The sequence below is a fragment of the Cydia fagiglandana genome, chromosome 1, assembly GCF_963556715.1.
Source record: "Cydia fagiglandana chromosome 1, ilCydFagi1.1, whole genome shotgun sequence".
NCBI lineage: Eukaryota > Metazoa > Arthropoda > Insecta > Lepidoptera > Tortricidae > Cydia > Cydia fagiglandana.
The window spans coordinates 18,636,790-18,655,714 of NC_085932.1; the positions used below are offsets into that span (position 1 = coordinate 18,636,790).

The 18,925-nt window shown below is 35.8% G+C and overlaps 1 protein-coding gene and 2 long non-coding RNA genes across 3 annotated transcripts in view; 2 read left to right on the forward strand and 1 right to left on the reverse strand.

Moving 5' to 3' along the window:
* Positions 1–18,925, forward strand: part of LOC134666053 (homeobox protein Nkx-6.2) — a 62,212-nt gene that overhangs the window by 31,023 nt on the left and 12,264 nt on the right. The window lies entirely within an intron of this gene.
* On the forward strand, positions 1,112–3,308 carry LOC134666160 (uncharacterized). Its single transcript, XR_010098460.1, has 3 exons — positions 1,112–1,601; positions 2,099–2,227; positions 3,110–3,308. It is a non-coding gene; the product is annotated as an uncharacterized LOC134666160 (long non-coding RNA).
* On the reverse strand, positions 3,037–4,867 carry LOC134666155 (uncharacterized). The gene is made up of 3 exons (XR_010098459.1): positions 4,516–4,867; positions 4,186–4,418; positions 3,037–3,261 (listed from the first exon to the last, which is right to left on the reverse strand). It is a non-coding gene; the product is annotated as an uncharacterized LOC134666155 (long non-coding RNA).

The following is an 18,925-nucleotide window of genomic DNA, read 5'->3' on the forward strand; positions in this document are numbered from 1 at the left end:
GTGCCAGCATAACACACTGATATTGGATTGGGAGCAGGATAATTCTGCAATTTCGACAACGTTGAAATATTTTATTGAATTGTGAAATTATTAATTTTACTTTCACATAAGGCCCAACTGCATTTTCTGTCAAATTGGATATATTTATATCTATTGAATGTATGATTTCCGAGTAAGTCCTATAGTTAAAAAATGTGACATAAAGCGACATCAGACTTAAAACAAAACAAAACAATTCTTCAAAAACAATAAACGGCGCGGATCTCACGAAATCCCGCAATAATAAGGCCCGTGATTGATACAACAATGAAATCCCTTGTCGACGCCGCCATTTGCATTTTTATGGGCGCCGCCCTACGCGCGCCCGCCCTGCCGCCCTACGAGCTGCTATGTGTGTGAATGGGCCTTCATTTAGAATTTAAATGATGAAGATGAAAACATTGCGCTTGTCATGTGACAATTTTATTTTTAAGCTTACTGAACCGAAACTGATATAATCAGCTCAAATAAAGCCGATATGACTTTAATTTTTCTATCTGTTTGTTTAAACTTAGCTATTAGTTATTTTTATTATGTGCAATATTATGTTCATATATTTCTTACAATATCAACCACTCACAATTTACTTAAAGTTTATGAAAAATCGTAGAGCTTTTTTACGGTTGTCAATAGATGTGAATAGCAATCTTGAAACCTTTTCAAGTAACCCCGTCGATTCGAATCCTGATTAACAATCGTCGCCCGATAAAAAAAATCTCGACTAACTCAACATCAAAATTTAGCTACCTTTGCACTAAAGCTATTAACATGAATATTGATTCTATAAATTGCGTAATAGGATCATGGATTACTTTTTTCTGTTAAAAATAATACTTAATTCAATAACAATGGTATCCCCGATCGCGGGCACGCACGGATCCGATCAGAGAGTCTACCGCGAACCACGTTCGACGTCTTGTCTCCCTGTCACACTTACGTACGAATTTACAAGTGCGACAGAGAGGCAACACGTCGAACGTCGTTCGCGGTAGGCCCTCAGTGCTCAGCGTGCTGCGCTCACTGCCCTAGCCTGCCCTGCCATATAACTATTGCAGACTAGCAGCCGTATTCATAAACAGTTAGAGCATTGATCATCAGTTGCTGATAACCGGATGTCACAAAACGTGATTCATAAACACTTTTTAGCGCTAAACAGTTGATCATCTCTTTATTAAATCCTCGGAAAGTTACGGAGCCGAGGACCCTTCTTTATCTGTTTATTATCTGCTATTTTACAAGATGGCGGTCACGAAACAGCTGATTTTGGCAAGAGTGACAAGAGCAAGAGCAAATAGTACGTTTTGGTTAAAATCCCAAATGTGAATGGAAAACAACTTTAATATGTGCAATTACGTATTACATACCTGGATATAGTGCGAAAATGGCGCGAAACCTAAATATCCCGCTTTTTATAAGTTGTTTATGTGATTTTGTGTATGGTGATTTTCGTTTAACCAAAATATCGAAGAAGGCAACAGAATTCTATGATCGCGTAGTCGGAAAAATGCATCATAAACGGAGCGAGTTCCTCCCTCACAGCTATTAGGCGTTTGGAGAAATAGGTAAACCGCCAGATTCACTTAAATCTATGCGGGCCAGCTTCATTGCTCGCCATACAATCGCATTTTCGAAACCAAGTTTGGCTTGGCAAGTAATATTAGAGCGTTCCATGTTCCTAATTAAAAATATTTGGAGGAGTCGCCATCGTCGGACACGGCGAGGACTTACTTATATTTGTGCGTAAACCCTTTAGTTATTCGTTATTACCACTTGCCAGAAACGTTGTTTTTAATTTAAGATCAGGGTGTTCGCATTTCGCAAACTTAAATTTAATTGCATTTCTTGCGCACATTATACCTACCTATATAATATTATAGACCCTGTAAGAGTACATCAATCTCGTTCATAGTTTGCAATTGAATAACTAACCATTATACCTAATGAGATTATAATATTTACCATAAGTTAACTTGTTTTATAGACATATTTAACCGACTGTGTTTAATAAAAAATATCACAGGTAAGTAGGCACTACTTAAAAGTATCAACTTATTTACAGGTAAAAGAAGTGTGCACTCTTGTCAGTCTGGTAAAGTGATGAAAAATCTGAAAAAGTCACGGGTATATGCAGTCATTGCATAGGCAGTTTGCTCAATATTGGCTTTGAGCATAACAATTTGGCCTCCAGGTAAAAATATTGCAAGCTGAACTTTATAGAATGAAAGTTTCATTTATGTCAACTAATTATTCAGTATGGTCATCCAGGTTGGATTCTATACCTACCTGTTCTTGACGCTAAGGTTTCCAGTGCTCCCAAAAATGCACTGTCGGCTATTTGTAACTCCGCTAGTTGCCTGTAGGCTGCAGTGCTTAATATCAGATGGGCAGCACTAAACTTGTCCTTGTCATTGTCTGGTATTCAAAAATACCTTTTAATTTTATTCTACATAAGAACCATTAATTACCAATATTATTTTTGAACTTCTTTGAACTAGGTACATAGCATGAACTTACCTATGAATATCTACTTTACTTTATATAAATTGTACACTTTCATCAGAACAATATTGCAAACACATGAATATCATAAATATGTGCAAAATAGGGTCCTACTTTCCTTTTTAGAACTCTCAAAATGATTTGCTATTATGGTATTTATATGAAAATTTATTTTCTAATAATAATCTGGTGCTTTATTTTATACATGGTATGGTGTGACATAATTTATTTTAAGTACAGGAAACATCCCTATTAGACTGCTAGATACATTTAAGATTTTATTGCATTGTAATTAGAAAAATGGAATTTTGAGTATTTCAATATGGGTACAGTCGCCTGCAATAATATGTTACTCTTCGAAGGCTGCAAAACTGTGCAATGCTCTTATGGGCCTTTGTTGTGTAACATATTATTGCAGGTGACTGTACATCATTAATAAAAATTGTACAAACCTTAACAAGTCAAAAAATATATTTAATTAGTAAAATAAAACACCAATTAAATTAGAACAATTTTATTACTTCAACCTAAATCAAGCTAGGTTTTCATTTTGTTGTTTTTTTTCTTTTAGGTTTCTTGCTGATTTCCTGCTGGGACTTGCAGTGTACGGAGTCAGTTACACTTCTCTGACCAATATTCACAGCTGTTCACAGGCCACAGCTTTTCTTCCAAAGCCTGGAGTTATTCAACAATAACAGTGGCTAATGATGGTACTTTCAGGATCTGAAAAGATGCAATAATTTGAATAAAAGTATTTTTGTATTCAACAATTTTCTTTAATTTTTAGCTTATGATATAATGGATGTACTTAAGTTAGGGTCACATGATTCAATATAGTTATGGTAACTAAGTATCATTTTAAGCTATAGACAGAGATCAATCATTATTCATTACCTTTATTATTCATTACCTATTAGGTACTATAATATGATATCATTGTACATTGACCTTGCAAACTCTCTGGAATAGATGTCCAAACTGTCTGATGAGATATAGATTAGCCAACTTAATTATAACCAACTGTACGCAGAAAACATCTTATTTTTAATCAGCAGGTACACAGTATCTATACACACACCTGTACACTGGTATTTAAATACTGCCTAATTTGTGAACCATCCTTCCTCGTAGTAAGTAGGTTGGCTAGGTGATCGAGTATAATAACCATCGCATTGTTCCATGCATAAAATAAATACCATTACAAAATTATTACTAATGACACGATGACAAGAAGTAAACTCGCGACACAACGGCTTGTTACAATAAAACATCACTTGTACATATAATTATCATTTGGTTCCATTGTATGGTTAAGAAATATAATACCTATAATAGGTAGGTACCTATGCATAATTTTAAACAAATACACCAAGCTCCACAAAGCACGGATAAATTTACCAAATTTATAAGTGTTATAACCTTTAAATAATGTCAAAGCCGTCAATGCAAGTGTCAATCTTAACATGTTCAGATACTACATTTTATGTTACGTACCTATGTCTATAATATATTATAAATAGATGGTCATGCCCAAAATTTGAACTGTACCTAGAGTTATCATCAAAATCGCTGCAGACTTTTCTTTGTCTAACTCTAAACACTGCAGGTATGTAAGGTAAACAAGAAAGTATAGGACATTGTTCATACCTGATTTAGTGAGTCTGAATGGACTTCGTTTTGTTGACCCGTTGTGAATTTCTGCCGCAACCAGAATAAATTAGTGTGAACTCATGAACCATTATTCAATGGTTCTTCTTGCGGAGGCGAGTGGGGTCTGGTACGGTATCTGGCTTCGACTTCTTCTCTTCGCTAATTATGCACTTCTCGGTTAGTTTGAAAGAACCCCACTTCTTTCGACTCCATTCCACATAATATTGAAACTAAAAGCAATAAGATATAGGTATATCAACATTGCAGTGAACTCATATTATTACTTGTTGCTGTATAAGATACTTGTCTGTAAACGTAGTTACTCACCAAGTTTTATAAAATTTCCGGCCATGCAGCAATCTTTAATTATTTTTGTGGCACAGAAGCTATTTTAATAAGAGATAATTCCGAAAATTAGTCAAAATAGTAAATCAACTTCTTCATGATATTACGATTGGCCGCTAGTGCTGCTGTCAAACTTTTTTTTTAATTTAATGTTCAGCCATATTTTAGTCTATGATGCGCCAAGATGCCAACATAACGCGTCTAATCTGCTTATTAGTTAAGAAGCCCCTAATAAACGTTTATAAATCATGGTTCTTATCAACGGCTTATTAAGCCTAAACAGCGGATTAGCTAATAAGCTGATCATTCCTCATTTAAGGATTTTTTATGAATACGGCTGTAGATATTTATACCCTCTTTTCCAGTGATTTTAATTCACTAAAATCCACACCAAACGATGATTTATCAATTCTATAATTTTATCACGTCATTTAATTCTTTTATTTACTTGCATCAAAACAGACACTAATTTCGAGCTGTATCAGTATTATCAGTGTCGAGTTTAGCATATTCATTCTACAAGCAAAACTATATTATCTAAAACGGTAGCTTAAACTTCTATAGCGGCTCCCATGATTACTTTTTAAATAAGCCCCAATTTGTTAATCGCCTTATCCAAATTAAGAATTTTAATTACGACTGTACCGCGGTACAGACAGCAACACTCTTAACTATACATCTGTGGACCTTATTGCAAAAGGCATAAGGTCCACCGATGTACAGTTAACAGTGTGGGTGATGGTACACGGGTGATGAAAGTCGTGGCTATTAGCTGCGAGTGACGTTTCCGTCGCCGCCTTAATAGGTTTCTAATTAATTTTAATATGGGTATCATAGTGGAATAATAATAATGTAATTGACAGAACTAGCCTTATACGGTGGAATCAAGTAGCATGTAAGAGGCAACGACAAAAAATTAACTAATCATTGAATTGAGTAGGTTGAAATGATTTGCTTTAGATAAAAAATGATATCTAAAAAAAAATTATTTGTTCACCGAACTATGCTGTAGCTATGGGCTAAATTGATTTCTTTAGCTATATCTGCTTTAATTCCTTTCTGGGGATTTAGATGACAGTTTCTTTAAACCTGATCCACAAGCGGTCATCAATCGCTCGTAATTAGAACGTTTATTAGCTCATCTGTAAACATCTTGTTATCCGGCTTAGACCGAGACGTCGACAAAACGCTTCACGTTTTACGGAGCACAAACAATTATTTATGGCTGCGAAAACAAGCGAACACCCTAAGCGAAACTAAAGGTACGATCAAAAAACAACCTTAGACACCCTTATTAAAGTCTCAAATCATTTAATCCGCGGAGAGCGACTCTCGAGCAAGATTAATAGGGCATAAAACGTAAGATAATACAATATACAAGAAGACACGTTGTTAAACGTTCTCTTGACGGCAGCACCGGCAGTCTCTATCCATCTCTGTTATCCTCATGTATTTGTTCAGTATCTGTCTCACTCACACAGTTTCAATTATCTGCGTAATCCCTCAATTACGTGGACAGATGTCGCTCGCGTCTTCGAGCTTATGTGCCAGTTTAAAGTAGCGTCGGCAAGCAATTACTGTTCATGAGATTTGGAAATTTTAACGCTGGCATAATAGAAATAAAATTTTTTTAAGATTAGCATTTAAGACGCAAATTGTTTTTTAAGGTTATCAAATAATTGTATTATTTACGAAGTAAAGGACCTTCCGAGAAACCTTGAATAAACTATAAAGATATTAGAAGATAATGCTTAACATTGATGATTTTATTTAATGTTATCGCTATACTAGGTATTAGGATCTGTCACTATTATAAGATTAATATTGAAAAACCAGATAATATTCCATATTATTTTTTCTTAGTTTTGAATATTGGCAACCAACACGTAATATTCTTTATTAAATATAACGGTCCAAATTAATATCTCGTTTAAGCCTTACAATTATTTTGCGGTCGCTACACCAAAAGGGTCGGGACACGAGTTAGCTAATAATTAATATTCTAATTAATGTTTAAATTAATCGCCGACCGCGGGGTCCTTAACCAACTGCGATTATGGAGGTTAACATTCATCCCTCATTACGGAAATTTAGTCGCAGGTGTTTGTATTAAGACAGTTTTAAATTAAGGTAATAATGTTTTTAGTGTTATGACTCTATTTCGAATTCGTATGGGTTCACTTTAATATTGACAAATATGGTATTGTGTGAAATCTGTTTTATAGTTGTAGAAACAATAAAGTTTCCTGTTCTACTTACAAATAACTGATTTGCAAGACCGAAGTGATCCCATAAGTGTTCCGTAAACAAAGTTTTGTACGGAACACTAAAAATTGCTACTTATGATTATTCTAAAATGTATATTTAGGTTGAGCTTGCACTCGCCTTACAGCAGGAGAATTGTTGTTCAAACAACTATCTAGCAAATTGACATTAATTATGATATTTCCTTAAGTGTTGCAGTCGGAGCAATGCTGCACCAATAACGCTGATGCAATCTTAATCCGTAACAGAGGGCCTACCGCGAAACACGTTCGACATGTTGCCTCCCTGTCACACTTACGTACGAAATTACAAGTGCGATAGTGAACAACACGTCGAACGTGGTTCGCGGTAGGCCCTCAGTTTAGCCCCTAACATACCTTTTTTAGACGGTAGATGAAAGTTACGCTCCATCTACAAATTACAATCATCGTAACTAAATTATTCGTTTATGCTTATCTATAAGATAAATCAATTTATGCATAATAACCAACAATTTAAAGACTCGTCAGAAATTCGTCGAAAATAACAACCGTGTAACGAGCCGCCTTAAACCCGTGTACCCGTCGATCTCATTACTCTAATGTCATTAGTAGCGACATTTTCTCCTCTTCAATTAAAAATGCCTTAACTAAAAGTAAATACCCAACGGAATTAGCTACTCTACGTCAAAAAGTATAGAGTTCATATTTGTATCATAATGTTAATAGAAATGAATGAATAAGGCTTTATTCTAATGGATTTAATGAAACCAACGCGCTACCGAACGGCGGCACTCTCACACAACATCATTACCATTTTGACACCAACCAATCTTCCGAGTCACTTAATCACTCTATTCATTCCACCTAACTGCCACCATCGTCTCACGTAAAAGGTATTCTATCTCTAATATATTAAAGTTGATTTTTGTTTAGCTGCTATATGTGTAAGAGCGTATGGAAATGGTATTTGATAGACGGGTTTGACAGCTGAAATAGTAATCGCAATCCGAATGCGCAATAAGACGATTTTTAATCGATTTCTAGATTTAATCCGTCTATGTTGGAAGTTAATTTACTGGCTCACGGTGCATTTGATTTTGGAGTTCTGTATTTTGGCTGACTTTAGAGTTCTGTAGTTTTTTTATGAGATGAAATCAGACCTAATTCGCTGTTGTCACATCTTAGAGAATATAACCAACGGAGTGGTCATTAACAGGCGTTACCCTCTGTCGAAAAAAGGCGGCCAATGGTCAACCACATGTCAAACACATGTATGGACTGAAGTTTATCTGACATGGCTATGTTGACGTTGCGCATACATTTGATGTGCCCCTCCCCCGCAAAAAACGGCAGACTATTTTGTACCGAAAATTATAGACATGGCGTCTCCGTTGGTTATATCCTCTAAGTGTCACATAATAATATATGTATAGTTTTAGTAGGAGCCTGTTTGCGAAATTGGTGGTTTTGGGTTCCAATAGATAATAAATAGGTACGTTGTAACATTGTTCCCAAAATTGGTTAAGTACGAGTAGATACCTTAAACATTTTTTTTGTAGCCTATTTGTGTGTCCCACTGCTGGGCAAAGGCCTCTCCCCTGGTTCTCCATGACTCCCGATTTAGCGCTTTCTCCGGCCAGTTATTAAGGAAGGCGTCAAAGTCGTCCCGCCATCTCCGCCTGGGCCTGCCCCGCCCACGCTTCTTCGTCGGCATCCACTTGGTGGCTATGTTAGCCCACCTATCCGGATGCATACGATAGACGTGGCCAGCCCAGTCCCATTTCAGCCTGGCGGTTTTTTTGCCGACGTCGATCGATCCTAAAATGAGTGAATACTAACAGAACCTGTTATTATCTTTATCGCTAGTTTACTTTAAGAAAAGTAATTTATGAATAGCTAAATAATTTTCCTTCGGAACTAACAACGAGTAGTAAAGTCTCCGTAAAATGTTGCATTCCTCCAAAAAGAAAAATTCCGTACAAATCGCATCACTTAGTAAAAAAATCTTTCTCAAATTAGTATTCCTATTTATCCTATCTAGGTACAAGCGGTATTTTAATTAAGACCGCAGCTGTGCCAGAACCAACACACTAAACCCGGCTCACGCTTGACCGGCCGTAGATAATTATCGACGCCTGTATTTACGGCGGCTGACGCTTTCATTTGTCACGCGACGGACGGATAGACAGACGGAGTGATATATTAATCGATGATATTAAGATAAGGCCGGCAGAGACGCGACATAGGAATAGGTAGCCGTAATAAGTAGCTGTAATATTTTCTAATCATGCTTGCACAAAGACAAAAATCGGGTTCATTAAGTTTATCTTCTCTATAGTTTTCAGTCAAACATTTCGGTTCGAGACCGGTAGATAATGAGTAGGTAGCATTCCTTTAACCGGTTTATGAAGTAAGATTGAATAAAAGTTTATGTAGTAAGTTTGATTTGTTCCTCAATATGTGCTTTAAAGGAATTGACAAAATATATTTTTTTGTAGAATCCAATGCAGTTACTAGAAATCCTTTGTTTTAATTTAATCCAATGACATCGGGCGACAAACTCTCAACCATTTTGAATGTTAACGATAAAAATAATAAAGAATACCTACACCTGCAGTTTATACTACAAGTATCTACTGTATAAATTCGTAACGAACCCGTAATATTAAATTTATAGTGACATATTTAAATAGTAGACTATTAAAACTATTGTTATTTTATTTTTGTTTATCGGAAAAGCGAATAATTTGCCTCAAAATAATCCTTACCTGGTAAAAATACAAACATCATGCAGAAAAATTATTACAATATATTTCAGGCAACCAGAAAACCGACTTCGTAGTCGCACGAGGAAAATGTTTGAAATTAACTCCACTGTAACTACTCCACCTAAACCAGTCACTTGCGTCCTAAAAACGATTTTTTTGATCAAAATCGTCTAGTAGTTTTGACCCTATGATGGAGTTTCCACACCACACAAGCATACCCCTCATTCATACATACCTACCTACGTACTCGCTGCTAAAATCATAACTCTTCACGTACGGCTCGATTCGGAAAATGAATTAGATATCTATTAGACATCAAGAAGTTACGATATGGATAATTTAAAGATATTTGTAAGGTAGATATGTCAAATTTGACGTTTCCGCGATTCTGGACGTCCTCTTGAACGATTTCCACAAGTTATGACTTAGATATCCAAGTCACATCTAGTCGATATCTAATGTAGATCCCAAAAATCTCTAGTTCGTCTCTAAGCTTGCAATTATCTCGTTTCCCGAATACGCCTGGTAGTCGGGTAAAAAAAGGCTTTGCCAATCTAATAAAGATAACTACTCTCTCACGGTGTCAGTCAAATCACGCGTGTAAATTCCTCGTTTGGTCACGCAGCCACTTTAATTGATTTAATGTGCGAGAGCTAACATATGATCTATCGATATTATCTCGAAAATAAAGTGGTTTGCATCTAGATTGTCACTGCGAGCTGCGTGATCATACACGAAGCTATATCCTGTTTAATTCTTAAAACTATACGTATTTAAAGGTTAATTCAATGTAAATCTACGTACCGCTATAGCGTATTAAAAAGCAATGCGACAAGCATTGATTCATACAGAAAGATTGGTCGATATACTCGTAGGGTCCAAATGTATAGACCATAGAAAAATGTCGGAAATAATTAGTCCTACTTAAACATTCAGGTGCAAAATTAGGGCAAAGTTGCGATAATTAAATGGTTGTTTATTAATATTGGCGCTTATAATAACTTCTACCCAGAGACCATGATAGGTAGGTACTTCAGAAGCGACTTTCTAATACATATAGTAGGTTATATACCGTTAAGAAGCTACTAATGTTACTATATGCTGTCATCTACAATACTTGGTTTTACTGTAATGCTGTGCTACTTATTTGACTAATTAATAAATAATAAATAAAATAATTTGATGATCTTCTATCAGTAATGTTTCCAATGTAACAACACATTTTGCCCATATACCATAACATAACTGTGTACGTAACATTGTAATAAAACAAACTTCTATTGCAAACATTTAGGTTCTACTTAGAACTCCAAGATGTTGTATATGTAATGGCAATATAATGGCACGTTTGTCTGTCAGCATTCCCGCCAAATAACACCTCATATGTGCCCATATACCGTATTACTCTTGTCTATAACGCACAGTATCATTCCCTCCCGAGGAGGAGGACAATCGATAGCACATTATTCATATGAGCCGACGACGCGCCCGGCCTGGCGGCGGCTAAGGAATGATGTAGAGTCGCTCTTTGTAATATTGATGCAAGTTACAATTTGTATACATTACTATAACATACTAAGTGTAAATGTGCATGAGTTTTTATTTTTTGAGATTGAAGAGGAACAAGCAGTTTTACAGTAGGTAATATCCATTAATGAAATTTCATAAATTGAATCCTTGTAAGCTTAAAGGGTCAGCAACAAGCTTGTAACTACACTATAGCTGAGAGCTGCTGTAGCCAGTTCTGGCTGTATTATATCAATTATATGCCACCGTCGTGGTATTAAAAAATAAATAATATAATAAGGTAACAGTATAATAAATATTAGGTAGCATTATTTGTGCAATATTAAACTTACTACACGTACTTACATTATAGTTTATTTATGAATTATTAAAAAATCTACTTCTAGTTTACGACACAATACTTATATATCTAATTTAATGTCCACTCTTTCGTAAATAATAACAACTCCAACAAATTCAAATATTACAAAAATAATATAGGTAAAATATTTGAAAGGTCTCTCCACAGCTTCCTAGTCCGGACATCGCCAGCGTGTCGCGGTATTGCATTATCTGCTCGACTCCATGTACACTTTGTTATTGCACACTTGTTATGTTCTTCTAATATTGTAACACTCGTACATGCTCCATGTTACGCTGATTGGACTTGCAGCAAACAACGATAGCAGATTTGCTCTGATCAAATGTTTAGGAATATTAAATACTGTTTATACTCACTTTATTATTTTTTTATTCTGTTTACGCGCATCTACCATATCTTATTACTGTAATCGCAATTTATAAAAGAAAAGTGTCTTTATCTAGGTATTATTTTTCATGTAATTTATTTACTTATATATTCCATAGATAAAATATACACCCTTCTTCGTAACAAAAGATCATACACGTGAATCCATATTCAGCATCTGTTAATGAACTTAGGGCCCGATTCGGATTTTGAAATAGACATCCATTAGAGAGAGATCTTTTAGACATCACCAAGATACGATAACGATATGTTTAAGATCTAACCTGTCAAATTTGACATTTGCGCGATACTGGAGATACTCTTGAACGATTTCCAGTATTTCCACAGGATATGACTTAGAGATCCAATTCACATCTAATAGATACCTTACTCTATCTAACGTAAAAGTGACATTGGTTGCCTGAATTGCGCTGCAAAAGAGAACTAGTTGATATCTAAACTATAACGTATCTAGAATGGATCTAGTACGTGTCGTCTCTTGTGAATATCTTGAAGTTCGAATACGGCAGTTAGCCTTAAAAAGTATCAAATCCCCTGAACACATTATGTTATTCCATTCATGCTTCCTTACACTCTTTGACCCATCTTCCAATATTTCCAAAGTGCACAGTCTGTCACATTATTTTAAATAGCCATCAAAAGCATGTTGGCCGGCCAATCGGAAAGGCATTAGCCGGATCGATTCCCGCTACACGTGTCTTTCCCCCCACAGTGGGGGGGCAGGGTGTCCCGGGCCCCGTATGGACTGCTTGGGCCAGACGTTTTCGGCAAACGTAGACAATGCCAGTTTAAATACCTATTGCGGTTTGGTTGTCTGAAGTTTTTTTTAGTTTTTGTATAAAATGTCTTTATGGAGAAAATAATTTTTTGGGATATAATTTTTTGGGATATAATTTATTTAAGCCTTAAGTTACACATTTTATAAATGGTCTTAAGTAAATTTGGTTATTTTTAAAGTTATTTATAACTTTTACTTTAACGCTCTCAAAGCTCATCTCGTACTGCGCTCGTGCTACGCTGCGTCTAGGTCTAAAGCCAATTCACCGCTATAAATAACATTTTCTTGCAAGATTTAGATCAAGCGCTAGTTAAGTGTGCTATCAAAATCGTTGCAGACTTGTATTGGTTTAACTCTACACATTTCGGCAAAATACACTTCTACAGGGTGTCCCATAAGTGACACGTCACAGTGACACTGGAGGTAGACCAGGCCAAGAGGACCCAAACCAACTTAACATGACCCCAGTAAAAGTGGCACGGTTTCCGAGTTATTGCCAAATTAAGGTTTTTCATGAATTTTGACCGTTTTTAGGGTTCCGTACCCAAAGGGTAAAACGGGACCCTATTACTAAGACTTCGCTGTCCGTCCGTCCGTCCGTCCGTCCGTCTGTCACCAGGCTGTATCTCACGAACCGTGATAGCTAGACAGTTGAAATTTTCACAGATGATCTATTTCTGTTGCCGCTATAACAACAAATACTAAAAACAGAATAAAATAAAGATTTAAGTGGGGCTCCCATACAGCAAACGTGATTTTTGACCAAAGTTAAGCAACGTCGGGCGTGGTCAGTACTTGGATGGGTGACCGTTTTCTTTTTGCATTTTTTCCGTTTTTTTTTGCTTTATGGTACGGAACCCTTCGTGCGCGACTCGCACTTGCCCGGTTTTTAACATTGTTAGTGCCAGTGTGCACTCGGAAAGGTCTCGAAGTTAGTTTTTTTCATGTGTAAGGCATCATGAATAGTTAATTAAGATAACAGAATAGGTATTTTATCGATAAACAATGTAAAATACAAAAAAAGTACTGGTTTAATCTTGAATTAAATTTACAGCGACACATCAATTTCGACTTTGACCACCTGTCGTGAAAAAAAATTACTAAAAAAGTAATGCGCAAATAACGTCAAAAAATTGAACATGTTATGCAGATTCAAAAATGGTATAACACATGTACCTTTGCAGGCAATAAAATAGGAATTATTATCATCTTTCGAAAGCCTCATAAAAAATAAGTGAAAACTAGGAAATCTGCAGTCCGTTGCTACTTGTAGTAAAAATAACGATTTATGTTGAGATATCTAATTCTGGATTCAGAAATAAAAAAAAAGCCTATTCAGTATTTGCCGAATGCTTTAAAGAAAGAGATGGAAAATGGTTATGTCCCTTTTTAAGGATATCATTGAGTTGATAAAGGTTCAAAAACTGCAGGCTGAAGTTTAATCAAATGTTTTAAGTAATTTTATTTTAGAATAGGTGTTCGAATTGTTTTTCCCCTGCTGGTATGCACCCTTGGCACCGTCTTGTAAAACTTCAAGTTAATTTCCTTAAATAAATTTCGGATATGTTTCGTGCCGCCTCGAACATGCGCCGCCGTAGTTCTTCTTGGGGCCTTATTGGCACGGAGTAAACTTTATCTTTAAAGCATTTTAAGCATCCCCAATGAAAAAATCTAATGGGTTTAGGTCCGGGGAACGCGTCCCAATCGGCGGATCTATCTGGGAATTTCTGTGTGAGGTGGTCGCGGCCAGCGCGTAGTGTTCTGGGCAGCCATCTTGCTGTGGATCCAGCTCCAGAAGATGGATCGGCCGACTGGTATCAGCGGCATGGCCTACGTTCCCCGGACCTAAATCCATTAGATTTTTTTATTGGGGATACTTAAAAGAGAAATTTTATTCCGACCCAATAAGGTCCCAAGGGGAACTACGACGACATGTTCGAGGCAGCACGAAAAATATCCGAAATTAATTTAAGAAAATTAACTTGAAATTTTACAAGACGATGTCAAGCATGCTTACGAGCCGGAGAAAAGCAATTCGAGCTCCTATTGTAATATTATTTCAACCTACCCTTTCAAACTTCAACCTGTATTATTTTCTTTGAACCTTTATCAACTCAATGATATCCTTGAAAAGGGAGATAAGCATTTTCCATCTCTTTCTTTTGGGCATTCGGCAAATACTGAATAGGCTTTTTTTTTCTGAATCCAGAATTAGATATTTCAACATAAATCTTTATTTTTACTACAAGTAGCATCGGATTGCAGATTTCCTAGTTTTCACTTATTTTTTTATGAGGCTTTCGAAAGATGATAATAATTCCTATTTTATTGCAGGAAGGTACATGTATTATACCATTTTTGAATTTGCATAACATGCTAAATTTTTTGACGTTATTTGCTCATTACTTTTCTAGTAATTTTTTTTCACGACAGGTGGTCAAAGTCGAAATTGATGTGTCGCTGTAAATTTAATTCAAGATTAAACCAGTACTTTTTTGTATTTTACATTGTTTATCGATAAAATACCTATTCTGTTATCTTAATTAACTATTCATGATGCCGTACACATGAAAAAAATTAACTTCGAGACCTTTCCGAGTGCACACTGGCACTAACAATGTTAAAAACGGTCAAAATTCATGAAAAACCTTAATTTGGCAATAACTCGAAAACCGTGCCACTTTTACTGGGGTCATGTTAAGTTAGTTTGGGTTCTCTTGGCTTGGTCTACCTCCAGTGTCACTGTGACGTGTCACTTATGGGACACCCTGTATATATAATATAGTTACTTTGAAAAACAAAATACCTTTTAGAGTCGTTGATTTCTATGTAATTGTAAATACCCAATGATTTCTTAAACGATTTTAATAACTAAAGTAGTTTATATTTATATCCCTATTGTTCGTTTTTTTTTAGCATTAGAAAGAACTTCAAAGAAAAGAAGGTAAGCGATCTTGGCATGGCTTTTAATTGAAAAACGCTTTTAAAAATCAATAACTATTACTTATGAAAGCAGAAGAATATAAATGATCGTATTAGATTCGTAATTGTTACATATTTGCCGTAACTCATTTTTAAAATGTGTTTTTCAATTAAAAGACACATCAAGATTGTTTACCTAATTTCTAATGCTAAAAAAAAAGTATGTATAGCATATTAATATGTATAATCATAGCAACCTACAATAATCCAAGATCACGGTGGGCGCGATTCGGATTTTGAAATAGACATCTATTAGATATCTTTTAGTCATCACCAAGATACGATAACCATATGTTTAAGATCTAACCTGTCAAATTTGACATTTGCGCGATTCTGGAGATACTCTTGAACGTTTTCCACAGGATATGACAGTGAATTGGATTCACATCTAATAGATATCTTACTCTATCTAACGTAAAAGTGACATTGGTTGCCCGGATTGCGCTGCAAAAGAGAACTAGTTGATATCTAAACTATAACGTATCTAGAATGGATCTAGTACGCGTCGTCTCTTGTGAATATCTTGAAGTTAGAATACGGCAGGGTGTCTATAAAAGGTAAGAGCGAATAAGCAATAGCGATCGACTGGAGAGGCTCGAGACCAATAATCGCGCCGTGCGTATGCGGCTCGCGGACCCTTTATTATTATATCCACATATTGACTCGCGCTCAGCGAATTTCACGACAAATGGACGAAAGTGAGCAGTGGCATTACAGAGGACTAAAATAGTTTGTTTATTAGCTACATTCACATTTGGTTTTGGTGTCGTAGAAATGCCAACGGCAAAATACAAAAGTAATAAACCTACCTATCTAGTACTCGAAGTTTATTTGTTATACTTGTATCATTGCGTTTAACTCTATATTTGCCACAGTGGGATCATATTAAGCTTCTGTACTGAAATTCATCACAGTAACAATTAATGACCAATATTTAAAAATAACCACCACAGATTAATAAAAACCACGCGTGTCCATAAAAATCAGTGTGGCCATGAAATTTGATGCGCCATCATATCAATATAACGAGGAGTTCTCTCGATACCATTCGATTGTATTCGATTCCATTCGATTCTCAGATCGATTCATGAATATATATTGCGCTTTCACTCGGCCTATGCGAATAATGAATTCGTTTATCCTGATTATGTTCTCGATTCGTATGATGTAATTTATTTGCATTTTTTCTGGATAAAAAATATTGTATGGCAATCGATGTGTGAGTTGTATTTGATTTTGCCTCTTTTCTGATTGGGCCCTTTGATGTTGGCAAATAAATTTATTGTGCATATATTACAATAACATAACAATAACCGCACTCAAAGTAAGTAATGTTAGATACTTATAGCAATAACTATTACTATTCCTGTATACTTTAAAAAATTTCTACAGTTCTAATATTTCTTACCTATACTGAATTGTGTGAATCAAACAGTATCATTTACTAATATCTAACTATATATGTATAAGTCACGGAAATGGAGTCCTAAAATACATTTATTTCATGCACAGATATATATGATTATTTGATTATAGCAGGATTATAGTATAGGCCAGCGGTTCTCAAACTTTTTTGGTGAAGGAACCCTTTCGGCAAGCGAAATATTTGACGGAACCCCAAATTGAAAATTTTCGTTCATCACTGTGGACCATATATTCCTATAGAAGAGCTGGTTTTTTTCTTATTATTACAAGTATATTTTCGCGGAACCCCAACAGAGGCTTTGCGGAACCCTAGGGTTCTGCGGAACACACTTTGAGAATGGCTGGTATAGGCAAATAGGCACGCATATCCTACACTACACTTGTGCACATAATGTAGTTAGAAACGCGTGTGCATTGGTCATTACACAACAACGTAGCACACTTGTATTACGATGTACTAATATAATTTAGGTTTAGTAATATGAAGGATTTGCTGATGATACTAATCTAGATTCGATGTATTATATTAGTTGTTTATTACAGACATTGCAGTCTAGCACACTAACTTTAAGAGTTTGTTTCAGCCAAATGAAAACTAGTGATCAAGTATCAAATTTAGTTGGTCCGTAGGTATGTTACACATCTCGGATCCTTCAGCTACACGTACCTATAACTCATAGATGCACTTGAAAAGATAGATTTATGTCACAGGTGACAGCAAAGCGACTTGTTTGTCACCGCCCATTCGTCACACACGTAAACGAAAATCGGCTGTTAAAAAAAACACCATTTGTTACCTATCCATTTACCCGGGCGGGTATCAGGGTCCATTAATAACGCGGACTTATCCGGCCTAATCTGGTTCATTCCCGCTTTCCGCGAACGATTCTTTTTCGCGCCAAAAAAGCCGCCATGTCTGTCCGCGCAGATTTATTGCGTTCGCGGATTAAACGCTGGATAAATAATAAAACCGCGTATAAAACACTCGGTGTGTGATTCCGATATCGGATATACGAACGTTTCTGCCAACGTAACCAGCAAACTCGCGAACGTTCATATTCCATTTTGTTGCGTTGTCTGTGAAGCGAGTTTCCTTTGTTTTTTCAAACTGGAAACATTATTGTCTGCACCAAAGAGTTGGTTAGATAGGGCACTGAATGTAGGGTTGTTTGCGCGAATTTTCAATTTGTTTCGGCGGTTTCCTTTATCGGGCTCCTCTCCGGGGACTGAGATATCCCCCTGTTATTGATAGTCGTAACAGCGTAATTGGAGTGTTTACGGCCGAAGCGATGGGCTATGAAAATTATGTTAGTAAACAAAGGCTTCCTTGACGCTTTATTACTGTTATCTATAAAAGAAATAATGACTACAAAAGAGCTGAAATTGCTTGTGACGCTTGTGCGTCTTTGTTTGTTACACATCATTTCAAAAATCTGTCAAAACACATTTCTAGTTACTTACTTCACTAAAATAGGAGAATCATAAATCTGAGTTAGTGTAAATCATCACTTTCTTTTCTTTATCTGATTTTAATCAACATCAAAATATATCAGCTGCACTGAGAGAAAAGTACAACAAAAACACACTTAGAATTACAAAAATAAACTTAATCCGGGGACAAGGAGAGTTAACTAATAGGAACAAATTGACTTTTGCAATTTCTATTAGTTCTTGCAATTTCTATTATCTGTTTGTTGAAATTATATTTGGGATTACTGAGCTGTTTGTAGAAATAAATAAACTTTACAGAAATAGTGAAACGTCCATAATTATTACTAATACTTCATTTTTTCCCCCAGTACAGAACTGTTTTTTAATTCCTGGTGATGATTTTTCTCTCAGTGTGTAGTTAACTAATTCATGATTCTGACCGCCTTGGGGTAGTTAATTGCAATAATAGTCCAGTTAAAGAATCTGC